General features: G+C 45.7%; 1 long non-coding RNA gene across 1 annotated transcript; it reads left to right on the plus strand.

Moving 5' to 3' along the window:
- The first annotated feature begins 1,536 nt into the window (after window positions 1-1,536).
- On the plus strand, window positions 1,537-6,058 carry LOC144329648 (uncharacterized). The gene is made up of 3 exons (XR_013395258.1): window positions 1,537-1,864; window positions 2,863-2,962; window positions 5,833-6,058. It is a non-coding gene; the product is annotated as an uncharacterized LOC144329648 (long non-coding RNA).
- Window positions 6,059-14,577: the final 8,519 nt, after the last annotated feature.

Here is a 14,577-nt window from a genome sequence, read left to right on the forward strand (position 1 = left end):
GAGGCAGATCTCAGCCCCAGAGCTCTCCCACATTCTCCAGATAAGAAAATTAGTCCATTTCATCTGTGGACTCTATATCAGAACTGCTGAAATTGGTATTTGCTCCACTAAATGATTAGAAAAGTCCAGAAGCAGATACAGGAAGCTTTTTCCAGCAATTGAGTCTCTTAGCATGTGCCCCCATTTCTTCAACTTCCATTGACGTTATTTTTTGAATAACCCAACATAAAAACCCCTCTAGCCTCTCTCCAGCCTTCTCCTGCTATTTGCTGTCTTCCCTAGTGGACTTTCAAAAAGCTGCCTCTATTACAAATTAAAATGTACACAGCGTGTGTTTAATATGTGCAAATACACACACACACACGAGTGAATACACAGATGCACAGCAAACAGTTATCATGCCCTGTGCTGGCTGCAAGGGCCGCAGTGATGAGTGAGATGAAGTCTCTGCCCTCTCTGAGTCCATGAAGTGACAGCTTTGGGAGGTACACAATTTTATTGCTGTGAAAAATGCAACCGTTTAAAATTTTACAAATTCCAAATTAGAGTTTGAATTAATGAGATTCCAAAGAACCTTCCTATGTTATACTTTTTAGGCTCGTTTCATGAAAATAATGAAATATTTTATCCTCAGAATGGCCCTAAGAGACTGGCCGAGTGGACACCTCCTCTCAGTGGGGGAGCAGCGGCGTGGGTGTGTGATGAGTGTCTGGGGTCAACGTCCTGGTGACGGAGCTGGAGTAAAACCCTGGTCTGTAGACTTGCAGTTGGATTCTCTTCATCTTGGTGCCTTCACATCTATGGGAATCTGGAAAAGAGCTTCCTGGTGTGCACTCAGGCAGGCCCATGTCTTGTCTCCTTTGGCCCTAGGCTTGGCATGAAAGGAGAGGGGAAATGGGGCCGTTCTCTTGTGTTTCTGTTTCGCCTCGACTGTCAGCACTTCTCTGTCTCATTCCATCTGAGCTCTCACCAACAGGAACCCACCCAAAGTCCTGTCTACATGTTGCCTGGTTGTCTTATCTAAAGCTTATTTTAATTTTTAAAAATATGGTTTTTGTGGGGTGTGATGGCTTATGCCTGTAATCCCAGCACTTTGGGAGGCCAAGGCGGGCGGATCACTTGAGGTCAGGAGTTCGAGACCAGCCTGGCCAACATGGCAAAACCCTGTCTCTATTAAAAATACAAAAATTAGCCACGTGTGGTGGAGCAGCCTGTAATCCCAGCTACTCAGGAGGCTGAGGCAGGAGAATTGCTTGAACTTGGGAGGCGGGGCCCCTGCACTCCAGCCTGGGAGACAGAGTGAGACTCTGTCTCCAAAAAATAAAAATAAAAAAATAAAATAAAATAAATAACTAAATATATATAATCAGATCTGACAATAGAACCAGCACACAGATGCTTCCCGATTAGCTGGGACTACATGCATGTGCTATCGTGCCTGGCTATTTTTTGTATTTTTAGTAGAGACAGGGTTTCACCATGTTGGCCAGGCTGGTCTCGAACTCCTGACCTCAAGTGATCCACCCACCCAGCCTCCCAAAGTGCTAAGATTACAGGCATAAGCCACCATCCCTGGCCAAAAATACTCCATCTTCAGGTGCCAATTACTCCATAAACTTTAAGATAGTTATATTTTATTCCTGGGAAATACCCTGCGTGCCTCCCCCCGATTCATGTTCGAGTAGCCGTGAGGAAAGCCTCGTCGTGTCGGGGGTCGACTGCCCCCTGCTGGCCAGCTTTGGGGTGTGCAGCCAGTGACTTTCCGTCTTCACATCTTGATGACTCCGTGGCTGTGTGGACACAGGATTGTAGGGGTAGGAGTGGAAGCAGGAAGTCTCCTAAGCAGATGGATGCCGGAGCTGTGGTGAGAGGGAAGGGGGGCTGAGGAGGGTTGGAGAGAGATGGGTTGACTAGGACACATGGCAGGGCCGGTGCAATGGCTGTAGGGAGTGAGGAGTAATGGGGAATCAAGGATGTCCAGCTGTGGATGGCAGAAGGGCCACTGTCTGAAGTGGGAAGTCTGGACATTCCCAAAGGAGTCTTTAAAGACTGGGTCTTCTCCTGAGCCTGAGAGCAGTGCTTCTTCCAAGGACACTGCTTCCATTTTAAGGTATGTGGAGGAAACAGGATTTGGGGTGTGTGTGTGCGCGTGTGTGTATGTGACATTTCAGATGCCACTTTGTTTGCCAATGGGATTTCTGCCTCTGCCTCCCTGCCTGCAAGCCTGTGTCCACATAGCCAGCAGAGTCACTGTTTTGGGAAAAAAAAAAATCAGCTGTTCAAAACTCTCCAATGGCTTCCCATTGCCTGAAAATGGAATTGAAATTCCTCAGCAGGCCTGCAAGGCCCTCAGTGGGCTGTCCCCTGCCTCTACCCTCCCTCAGTCTCAGCCTCCCCCATCCCCCACTGGACTCCCTAGGAGGGCTTCATAGAGTGCCACGCTCCTCCTGCCTGGAACTCTGGCTCTCGAGTTTTCATGGGGCTGGCTGCTTCTCCTCACTCAGTCATCAGGTCCAATGTCAATTCCTTGGTGAGGCCATCTCTGCCCAGCCAGCCAAGGTGGACACTCAGGTGCTCCTTATCATAATACCTTGCTCTAAGGACCTGTCCTCATGTGGGTTAACCTGCACACTGCCTCTCTTGCCCCACTGGAATGTGACCTTCTTGAAGACAGGGGCTTGACTCCTTGGTCTCCATCTCATACCCAGCACCTTAGCACAGGCCCTGGCACACCAACAGATACTGGTTGGTTAACTGGATGGATAGGTGGGTGGATGGATGAAGGATCCCACAGAATGGAGAGGGGGCTGGGGGCTAGAGTTCGCCTCACAACACTTTGACCATGTTCTTTGCATTCTCCAGCATCAGCGTGACCCGGGAGCTTGTTGGAATGAAGAATCCCCAGCTCCATCCCAAACCTGCTGAATCAGAATATGCATTTAACACATTACCAGGACCCCAGGTAACTGCTGTGCACAGTGAAGTTTAAGAAGTTCTTCTAGAGCACTGATTCTCAAATTTGCCTGCACACTGGAATCACCTGGGGAGTTCTAAAAGTCACCGATGCAGACGGGGACGTTGATAATGAGGGAGGCTGTGAACGTGTTGGGGCAGAGGATATGTGGGAGATCTCTGTCCCTTCCTCAATTTTGCTATGAACCTACAACTACTCTAGAAATTAAAGCCTTTAAAAAAGTTTTAAAAACACTGATGTCTGGGCCACTCCTGCCAGGGATTCTGATCTAATCAGTTCTTGGACTGATGAAAGTCTACCAGCTGATTCCACTGACTACCCAGTTGACACTAATGTTTGGCCAAGGTTGAGAACTAGCCGGTGTCTAGCATTCTTTTTTGTTGGGAAGCAGAGAGCGAAGCTCAAAGAGTGGTCAGGAGAGAGGCTGGGAGAGTGCAAAGAGAAGAAAGGAAAATGTGTGATGCCTCCCGTCGCTGGGGCTTGGCTGTCTGCAGAGTACTTGCTCCCCTTCATTAATTATAGTAGGTGCCTTTCTCCTGGTTCCTAAGGTGCTCTAGGCCCTTCAGGAAGCTCTCAGGGTCAAGGTGAGGCCCAGACCCATGTGCGTGTGCCCATAGTACGCAGGCACACACACACAGAGTGCAGCCTGACTACCATCTCGGGGAGTCCAGAGCTTAGCCCAGGCCTGGTGGGCCCAGCAGATGCTCAGGCAGAAGCTGCAGAGAGGTAGGAGTGGTAGAAAACCAAGAGAAGCCAGGAAAATCACACTCCATTGCTGTGTTTTCAATGCAAAGGAGTCTGTCCATGGTGGAACCACACAGAAGAAACACCTCAGTGTTGTGTCTCAAAGAACAATTCCAGCTCCCACTTGAGGAAAAGTTTTTGGGTCCAAGAACAGGCCTCCTGCCTCTTCCACCACCCCACCTTGCAGGCCCCTCCCCAGAGGTCTTCCCTACCTTTCCCTCAACCCCTAGCAAGCTATGCCTGAAATCAGAGACTTGGGCTGAACCATGATTGCGGTTAAAATGCAGACTAATTTGTAAGTTGTTTTCATCATCTACACCTCAATGTAACTGGAGTAACCAGATCCTCTTTTGAGAATGGTTTGCTGGGAGGCAGCACAGCCAGCGGGCCCTGGCCAGGGGAGAGAGGCCTTGTGGGGCTCACACCAGCCTCCCGCATTCTCCCAGCCTGACTCCCACCTCCACGACGCAATTCTTGTCTCCCCTTCTGACTCCTTGTCCTCCAGAGCTGCCTCTTAATGGGGGGAAGAAGTCACTAATCTAAGGCTTCCTCTCTGGTTTGCAAAGTTACTCACTTTGCATAGCTGCCTTCAATCAACGTGCCCAGCCCTCTGGTGACAGTCACAGTGCCTACTGTAACTGCCAACAGATCTTGTAGTGTATTCATTTTTTTAAAATCACCAACTGATTTAAAACAGACCGAGAGGCAAAGGTTACAGAAGTCAGCCCTGGGTCTCTTCTTGGCTGATTGCACAGAGTTCCTCCAGTGCCCTGCAGAGACCTCTGTCCACCCAACCAGGCCTCTTTCAGGAGGCTAAGGGGTGACCCTTCGCAGAACTCTACAAAAGCCAGGGACTCTCTCACCAGAATAATGCTCAGAGAATTTAAGTACATTTAAGGTCCTTGTCCACAATTTTTGGGCCTCCAGATAACTCTGAATTTCATATGAAGATCTGAAAAGGGTCCACAAACCCCAAGTGAAAAATCACTACATTTTTTATATTTAAAAATTCAAACTACAAACTCACAATACTTCAGAAACCAGGCAGGTGAAAATTTGTGAGTAATTGAGTCCATGGATGATAAGGAATGGTGGGTACCATTTAAAGTCATTTCATAAATTAAATCACCAGATAGACCAAGTAATATATATCTTCAGACCAGATTTAGCCCATGGGTAACCCATGTATTGTACAGAATTTTCTAGGTATTTATGCCTGCCTCCACCCTCCATTTGATAATAAGATCTACCTAGTATCTAAGCCCAATCATTTCTGCAGGAATATGAGCTTATTTCTCCTCAGTTTTACTTGGCAGAAGTTCTCTCAATTCTCCTCCTCCATACTACTGTCAGTTCTTCCAGAGGTCTGCCCAGCTCCAAGGCCCAAGTTAAACAGCCCCTTCTTCCATGAAGCATCCCTGATAGCCCCACACCTACAGCCAGACCCGCATCCCTCGCCCTTCCTTTCCTAGCCACAGGTGTGTCGGCACTACAGTATGCTCCCTGAGTCCTCTCTGACTTGATTGTCGACACCCATTCCCCAAGCTGTTGCTCTTACCCGGGAGCTATTTTGCTTCCCAGGGAACATTTGGCCATGTCTGGAGACATTTCTTTTAGTCACAGATTGGAGGGAGGTAATGCCCCTGGCATCTAGTGGGAGAGGCCAGGGATGCCGCTAAACATCCTACAATGCACAGGACAACCCCCCACAACCAAGAGTTACTCAGTCCAGATGTCAATGCTGAAGCTCAGAAACCATCCTCAGTGAGCCCTGGATAAATCCCTTGAGGGCAGGGCTGTGTCTGGGTTAATGTGGTCCTGCCAGAGCCTAGGATACAGGGTTTGGCACGCAACAGGCACTCAGACTGGCATGTTGATGGGTTTTAATGGTAGCGGGCTAGGTCAAAAGAGAAAGACCCAGTCTCAGCCCCAAATAGCTCATAGCTAGATCAGAGAGGAAAACACATGTCCAGCTGGCTCTCCTCTGCAGTGGATGATGCAACCAAGGCTGGACAGCCATGAAATGAGTTTGCTCTGGGAGGGGCTTCACCACTTTCAGGAGGGGGCATTAGGACCGGGTGTTTGTTTCAGCTGAGCTCTTTATTGCAATACAGAAATGAACTCAGGGCTCCTTAAGAGGTGAAAGATCCATGCGAAGAGACACCTGAATGAACACCCTGGCCTGGGAAGAGCAGAGCATCTGTCCATGGGAAGGCTGGGCTGGGACGGTTGCACGGGCGCTGCCCACTAAGGACATGCAGAGACAGCCCCACCTCTTCTCTCCACCCCACCCACCCCAGGTTCACCCAGACGTTTCTGCTTCCCCTTGACCTGGGACCCCACCAGGGCCAATTTATCTGTTAGCCACAGTGCCTAGGGCCCACAATACTTCTTAGGGGCCCTTAAAAATGTTTAATTTTCATTTCTTTTGAAATCAGAAGAATAAAGGAACATAACAATGAATCTAAAATAAGGAATCCAGCCTGAATTGTATTCATCTATATACCAATGCAGTCATATTGTCTAATTTTTTCTATATTTTTATGGAGAGGGGCCCAAAGGTACCACCCATTACCCCCTCCACGCCCTCTCCACTCCTCCCGGGTGACGCTCCCACCCCCTCCGCGCCCTCTCCACTCCTCCCGGGTGACGCTCCCACCCCCTCCACGCCCTCTCCACTCCTCCCGGGTGACGCTCCCACCCCCTCCACGCCCTCTCCACTCCTCCCGGGTGACGCTCCCACCCCCTCCACGCCCTCTTCACTCCTCCCGGGTGACGCTCCCACCCCCTCCGCGCCCTCTCTACTCCTCCCGGGTGACGCTCCCACCCCCTCCGCGCCCTCTCTACTCCTCCCGGGTGACGCTCCCACCCCCTCCACGCCCTCTCTACTCCTTCCGGGTGACGCTCCCACCACAGACCAGCACTCCTGGGTTCTTCATGAAAATCTCATGGAGGATCCACTGGAGACATTTTCTTTCTTTCTTTTCTTCAGTCATACTACCAAATATCTATGGAGATTTTGTGGTGGTTGTTGTGGTTGAGACGGAGTCTCACTTTTTCGCCCAGGCTGGAGTGCAGTGGCATGATCTCGGCTCACTGCAACCTCCACCTTCCAGATTCAAGCGATTCCCCTGCTTCCCGAGCAGCTCAGATTACAGGTGTGTGCCACCACGCCAGGCTAATTTTTGTATTTTTAGTAGAGACGGGGTTTCACCATGTTGGCCAGGCTGGTTTCGAACTCCTGACCTCAAGTGATCTGCCTGCCTCCGCCTCCCAAAGTGCTGGGATTACACGTGTGAGCCACCATACCCAGCCTACGGAGATATTTTTAATACAAATATGTAACTCAGAAGTTCTCTGACTTTGATGAATTTTGCTTGGGAAAGGGTTTTCCAGAATGGACTCCAGTAAGTCAATTTAATTCCTTGATCAATTGTATAAAAAGCTCAGTTAAACTGTTTCCAATTTTTCCACTTTTTCATTTCCAACGGACTGAAATGATTTTCATTGGGACCAATTCTTTTTCACTTAAATTTTATATCAGGACTGTGGTTCATAGATCGATTTTTGTCAGTATCAAATTTCACCAATGATAGCTGCTGCCATAGTAAGTTTCTTTTTGTGGACTTCATTTCTACCACCTCCATTTTCCAGGGTCAAATTTTGTTCTAAATTTTGTCAAGAACATTTGATTATTTCATGAGTTCTACCAGATAACAACCTACCTAATTTAGTATCTGAGATTTTTTATGCATTGGACAAAAGACTTTAGAGTTTGTAACTGCTTCTTGGCTTAAACCGTGAGAAAATTGTGACTATATTTATGAGACAGAGAGGGTGCTGCGGGAGAGAGGAGAGGCAGAGTAGAAAGGCAATGAGTTTAGCAGCACTGTTAGGCTGAATGCACACTGCAGGTCACGATATCCTGGGGAGGAGAAGAGAAACAAGTGGTAGAATCAAGACGCTGTTTTCTGTTCCAGCTCGTTTTGTGAACAATGTCACATCACAGGTCACTTGGCTGTCCTTGGGTCAACTGTGAGTAAGGAGGAGTCCTGCAGTATGAAAAATGACTACCTAGAATTGCCACCAAAATCAAGCAGGAGTGCCTTAGAAAGCAGGTAAGGCACAGGAGCCCCGGTCTTGGGGCACAAGAAGAATGGTCTCCATCTGTCAGTCCTCTTCATGGGAGGAGGCCTTGCCTGTGCATTTTTGTTTTTTCTTTCTTTTTTTTGAGACAGAGTGTCGCTCTGTTCCTCAGGCTGGAGGGCAGTAATTCTCCTGCCTCAGGAACATGAGCTCAAGTGATTCTCCTGAGCTCAGCCTCCGGAGTGACTGGGATTACAGGCATGCACCACCACACCCGGCTAATTTTTGTATTTTTAGTAGAGATGGGGTTTCACCATGTTGGCCAGGCTGGTCTCGAACTCCTGACCTCAAGTGATCCACCCACCTCGGCCTCCTAAAGTGCCGGGATTACAGACGAGAGCCACTGTGCCCGGCCGCCTGTGCACTCTTTCATAAGATTTCTAAGCAGTGCTGGGAGGCAGGCAGGATCGCTTTCGACTTATGATGATGGAAGAAAATTAAGCTAAAGTGGGTCATCTTGTTTCAAACCCAGTGACTGTCCCATCATGCCTTGAAGCCTCTCAAAAGAAGAAGTGTGAAAGTCAGTACAACACTTTGCCGTTGGCAGAGGTCTTTGGGCTGGGTCCTGATGCCTCTGGGTCCTGGAACAAGAGAACAAATGGAGGCCACCCACCATGTGTCTAAATTTTAATTATTTAAAAGGTATTAATTAGGGGCTGAGCACAGTGGCCCATGCCTGTAATCCCAGCACTTTAAGAGGCCAAGGTGCGAGGATCGCTTGAGCCCAAAAGTTCAAGACCAGCCTGGGCAACATACAAGACCCTGTCTCTACAAAAAATGTAAAAATGTGCTGGATGTGGTGGCGTGCCTATAGTTTCAGCTACTTGGGAGGCTGAGATAGGAGGATGGCTTGAGCCCGGGAGGTTGAGGCTGCAATGAGCCAAGACTGCACCACTGTGCTCCAGCCTGGGCCACAGAGTGAAATTCTGTCTAAAAAGAAAAAAAAAAAAATTATTAATCAGGCTCACAAGCCATTAAAAGAAAAATATTTTTTTCTTCTACCCTGACAAATATACCTTCACAATGGCATGTTTGAAAAAAATAGTTGCTTCTCATGTGACTGAACACTAGTTTTTATAGGACCAAGTTCGTCATATCAGTGATGACTGAGTGCGGTCATTGCTTTGTGTGTCTCAGTGTTCTGTTGATGGGCTAATAATGTTTGAGTAAATAATAAAATAAAAACCATCTGAGTCATACATTATTCATTTACTTCATAAAATTTGTTTCCCTTTATTTCAACAAAATTACTAATTCTGTTGTTACAATAAAAATGTTTATGAAAATTATGCTGTATTGGCAGAAGTGCCAAATGAACTACTCTTCCTTCAGTCATTGTCCTCAGTTTTTTATTCAATTCAGTTTTCTGAGACAACAGCAACTGGAATTATCAATACACTGTATTCCTTGAAGCACTTTGATTTGGAAGGAACTATAAATTTTACATGTCATGTTCAAACAGTGTAATGGGTAATCCATGTATGTTCAGAATATATGATAACTTATATGTGATCATATAGAAGTTATATGTCCTATGATATATATATAACTTATTATCATAGAAAACATTATGCAACAGTATCGAAACAATATTCTAATTTTTTATACAAATTTGTATCACTTGATAGTTTTTGGCATCTCACAGTGAGACCCTGTCTAAAAAAAATTTTTTTAAAGTGCTCCTAAGCGCACTGTTCAATTCGCTGTTTGTTTTTTCAAAGCAAGACTTTCTTAAGGAAGCAGTATGCTGATTTACTTTCCTTAATTAGCATTAAGAATTCACATATGGCGATCTAATGTTCTGGTGAAAAAAAAAACTTTTAAAAGAAGAAGAATCCATGTAGCATTTCTTAAGTTCTTCTTCCACACTTTTCAATGCTGGGATACTATCAAGAAAACCAAAAATAGCAGTATTTGGCTCACTTGTTCATCGCTCTCTTCATCTGAGTCTCTGCCTTGATCTGTAATGGCCAGAAAATAGTCTCTATAAACAAGACTATATGGATGTGAATATTCTCTTGTATAATCATACAAACATTTTTTTTCTAATTTCCTTGTATCTTATTGGAATATCACTTCTATTGCATATTTTTATATAGATTCTTTCCATTTATTTTTAAAAACAATTTCCTCTAAGCATTTAAAAATATTTTCTATCCTTTAAAAATGACACAACCAACTTGTTTAGTTAGATCTATTTTTTTAAAAATAAGCTTTTGCTAACATTATTACTGTCAAGCCGCAGTTCACACTAAATGATTAGGGATAGCAAAAATTTTTCATTTCTAAAATAATTTTATTTTCTGTTAAAGACCATGATTTGCTCTATATTTGAGGACTTTCTGCTGTTTCACTGGACTGTTCTAATTACCTTGTATTTTGTCCAAATTATATCCGATTGCTTTAAGATCATTTTGCTGCCATTCCCATCAAGTGTCTGCAAGTGGCTGTAGGGTCACATATTTGATACGTGTTTCATCAAGATGTCCTATCTTGGGACAGATCCAGAAAATATCATGTGTAATCACTGAATTGTCCATTGCAACAACACAGTGGAAGCCACATCTCCTAGTATGAATTGAAACCATACACTGGATATGGCACATAGAATGCTTCTGCATTTTTGGCTAAAATTCTGGCTCATACACTTTTTTCTTTACAATCCTGTTAGTGGCTATTACCATTGGTTTACCCTTGACAATTAAAAAAAACAAAAACAAAAACAAAGTCAGGTCTGGGCACGTTGGCTCATGCCTGTAATCCTAGCACTTTGGGAGGCCAAGGTGAGCAGATCACTTGAGGTCAGGAGTTCGAAACCAGCCTGGCCAACATGGTGAAACCCCTTCTCTACTAAAAATAAAAAAAAACATAGCCAGGCGTGGTGGTGGGAGCCTGTAATCCCAACTACTGGGGAGGCTGAGGCAGGAGAATTGCTTGAACCCAGGAGGTGGAGGTTGCCGTGAGCTGAGATTGTGCTACTGCACTCTAGCTTGGGTGACCGAGCGAGACTCTTTCTGAAAAATAAAATAAAATAAAATAAAATAAAATAAAATAAAATAAAATCAATGCCTATAATTGAAAGCTATTTATTCAGTATGTCACTTAAATCAAAACCTTTATGTTTTGTAAAAGGCGCAAAACTAATAAAATGCTCCTGATAGAATCTGATTGATCTGAGTAATATTAACTTAAAAAAAATTATGTACAGGTTGGGAATGGTGGCTCATGCCTGTAATCCCAGCACTTTGGGACACCGAGGCAGGAGGCTTGAGCTCAAGGGTTCAAGAACAGCCTGGACAACACAGTGAGACCTCATCTCTATAAAAAATAAAAAACTTAGCCAGTCATTGTGGTGCACGTCTGTAGCCCCAGCTACTCAGGAGGCTGAGGTGGGAGGACGATTTGAGCCCAGGAGATCAAGGATGCAGTGAGCCGTGATTGCACTACTGCACTCCAGCCTGGGCAACAGAGTAAGACCCTGTCTCAAAAAAAAAAAAAGAAGAAATTTTGTATGCAATTTCTTCTCTCACTTTCTACTCACATTAATAATCTCATTATGAATTCTACATCCAAAATAAATATTTGTCTGATTTTAAAAAAAATTCATCTTACACATTTGGCTATTTTAGCATCAAAATTTAAAATCATTTCTACTATACTTAGGCTTTATTATTTTATTTTCTGTATATATTATGCCATTAGTGCCTCCTCCACCCAAAGTAAAACTCATTTGGCTGAATATAGGGCACATACCTTTATTCTTTTAAGCACATTCTATCAATGTCCCCATCCTTACTTATTTGTGTTTATTGAAAGCCACCCATGGTTGGCTGTTTATTCGGCCCTTTTTCTGTTTGTAGTAATTGTATGTGTGTGTTTTGGGGTTACAGGTGAAATATGCTCACTTTTGTTTTTAAAATTTTAAGCAGACTCCCTCTTTCAAGATTTTCTATTTCTCTTTGCTCTTTTATTTTTGAGTTCCACTTCAACAAATGACCCAAGGGATTAAAAATAAAATTAATTATACTAAGAGTAAAATATTTGGATATATTGCATCATAGAAATGTAAATTAAATCAATTTTTAAAATTAACTATTGAAAATTAGTGAAAAATAAAATTATTAAAAACATTTAAACTAAAATACTTAAAAATATCAAAGACAAAAGGTGAAATACAAATAAGTAATGAATATCCAAACTTCAAATAAAATTATGTAAGTGAACCTGGAATTCTCAATTTGACTTTTTGAAATTATAATTAAATCTTATTAAATATTTTATAAAAATAAAAGCGCTTGTGATTTGAGCATTCAGTGTCCATGTAGTTGGCAATGTAAGGGATGGGATAACCTCTCCTGATTCCTGGACACATACATCATGGTTGCTGAAAACAACTGCTAACATTGGTAAGTGCTTTTTACATGCTCTAACAGCCCTATGAAGCAGCAAGGATTCTTCCCTTTTTTAGGGTGGGAAAATAAATAAACTAAGGGCTTGTCGAGGAGTCGTCAGCTAGTGCGCAGGCAGAACCAGGATTCCAACCAAGTTTTTCTGACTTACACACTGCGTCCCTGGGAAGCCCTGGAAAGGGCCCACAGAGCAGGACCTCTGATTCTTTGGGCGGACCACAAACCAGGGTTTTCTCTATCTTCTCACTGATGCCACAGCAGCTCCTTCTGGGGCCTTGAGGCCCGGGGTCCTGCAGACCCTACCTGTAGGCTCTTGGGGGCTCAGGATGGGAACCAGAGCTGGCCGCGGGCAGTTCCTGCTAAGAGCTGGGCCAAGTCTGCGGCAGCTCCTGGACCGGCACGCGGGCGCCACCTACAGGGCAGTGGGGGCCCTCCCCGGCACCCTGCTCCTCTCGGAGACCAGCAGCTGAAGGTGCCAGGCTGCATCCAGCCTTGCGGGAAAGGAAGGAGGTCTGCGCTGGACAAGGACAATCAGGAAAGACCCTCGCTGCTCTTCCCACCAGCTTATCGGTTCTCTCTTTTCATGTCTGCCCCCGGCAGAGGGAAAGTTCTTTCCAGTGTCTAACCGCAATCCTCCAGACTGCAAGGGAAGCCCTTTTCACCGCAGAAAAGCAGAGAATAGGGAAATCCAAGCGGTTTTTTGTAGCCATTAGGTAGGGTGTCCAGAGATACAGCTCCCTAGAAGTGCACCAAGGAGTTCCTGTCCCATTCAAGTCAACCAGTCCCTCTACCTACAGCTACAGTTCACCCCCATTTCCTTCCCTTTGGAAAACTCTGTATTTAAGGGTGTGTGTGTGTGTGTGCGCGCGCGCGCGCGAGCGCACACCTCCAAATTACACCCCAGAGCCCTCACAGCAACCCAGTGAGGTCAGGATTGTTAGAACTATTTCTCACATGAGGAAACTGAGGACCAGGGAGAGGATGCAAAGTTTCCAAAAAGCCAGGGGCAGGCTGGAAACGGACAGCGATCTCCGGATCCCAAGCCTGGTGCACTTCCTGCCAAACACTGTCTCCATTTTTGGGGAAGGAGGGTGGTGCCAATGTATTCCTGTGTCTATCCCGTGTATACAGGGGTATCTGCGAGAGTGGGCCTCAGCCCAGGGTGCACACTCACGTGCTTTGTACCAGTGCGTGAATGACTGGGATAATGACAATTGGAGACTGTGATGGTATGATTATATGTATTGGTGTTCATCCACAGTTCCTGGCTCATAGCTCCCTTAGCTCTTGTTACAGTCTTTTGTTCTGATATGGGGGTGTTCTAGGCCTCAGAAGCAGGCCTTAGAAAACAGAATCTCTCTCTGACCTCCTCCTGCCTTCCTTTCACCTGCTCATTTCTCTCCTGAAGGCAGGACTCTTTCCCCAGCCTCTCTGTCTTGGAAGTGGCCAGAAGGAAATTCTGTGACCTACCTTGTGTGATTGCGGGTCATAAGACCCCCATTTCAGAAGAGGTCCTGCCGCATACCTGGGAGGAAGGAATGCTGCCTACAGAGGCCGAGAAGAATCTGAAGAGCAGCCTTGCTGGGTTTCCCACCCAGTCCGTTAGGAGGAGATCATACCTTTTCTTGTCTAAGCGCATTTCTACTCGGTTGTCAATCATGCCTAACCAATGAAGTCTCCATAAAAGGCCCAGGAGGGGCCGGGTGCGGTGACTTACGCCTGTAATCCCAGCACTTTGGGAGGCTGAGGCAGGCAGATCAGATCACGAGGTCAGGAGATCGAGACCATCCTGGCTAACACAGTGAAACCCCGTTTCTACTAAAAATACAAAAAATTAGCCAAGCGTGGTGGCGGGCGCCTGTAGTCCCAGCTACTCGGGAGGCTGAGGCAGGAGAATGGCGTGAACCCGGGAGGCGGAGCTTGCAGTGAGCTGAGATCAGGCCACTGCACTCCAGCCTGGGGACAAAGCGAGCGAGACTCCGTCTCAAAAAAAAAAAAAAAAAAAAAAAAAGGGCCCGGGAGGACGGGATCCAGGAGCTTCTGGCTAGCTGAACACGTGGGGTTTACAGAGAATGCTGCATCTGAGGAGGACTTGGAAATTCTGTTCACCTTCCCCATACCTCACCCTATGTGTCTCTTCATCTGTATCTTCTATAATATTCTTTATAATAAATCAGTAAACATAAGCAGTGTTCCCCTGAGTTCTGTGGAGCCGCTCTAGCAAATTAATCAAACCCAAGGGAAGGGTAGTGGGGCCCCTGATTTATAGCTGCTTGGTCAGAAGCACAAGTAAAACAACCAGGG

This window comes from Macaca mulatta, chromosome 7, assembly GCF_049350105.2.
Source record: "Macaca mulatta isolate MMU2019108-1 chromosome 7, T2T-MMU8v2.0, whole genome shotgun sequence".
Classification (NCBI taxonomy): Eukaryota; Metazoa; Chordata; class Mammalia; order Primates; family Cercopithecidae; genus Macaca; species Macaca mulatta.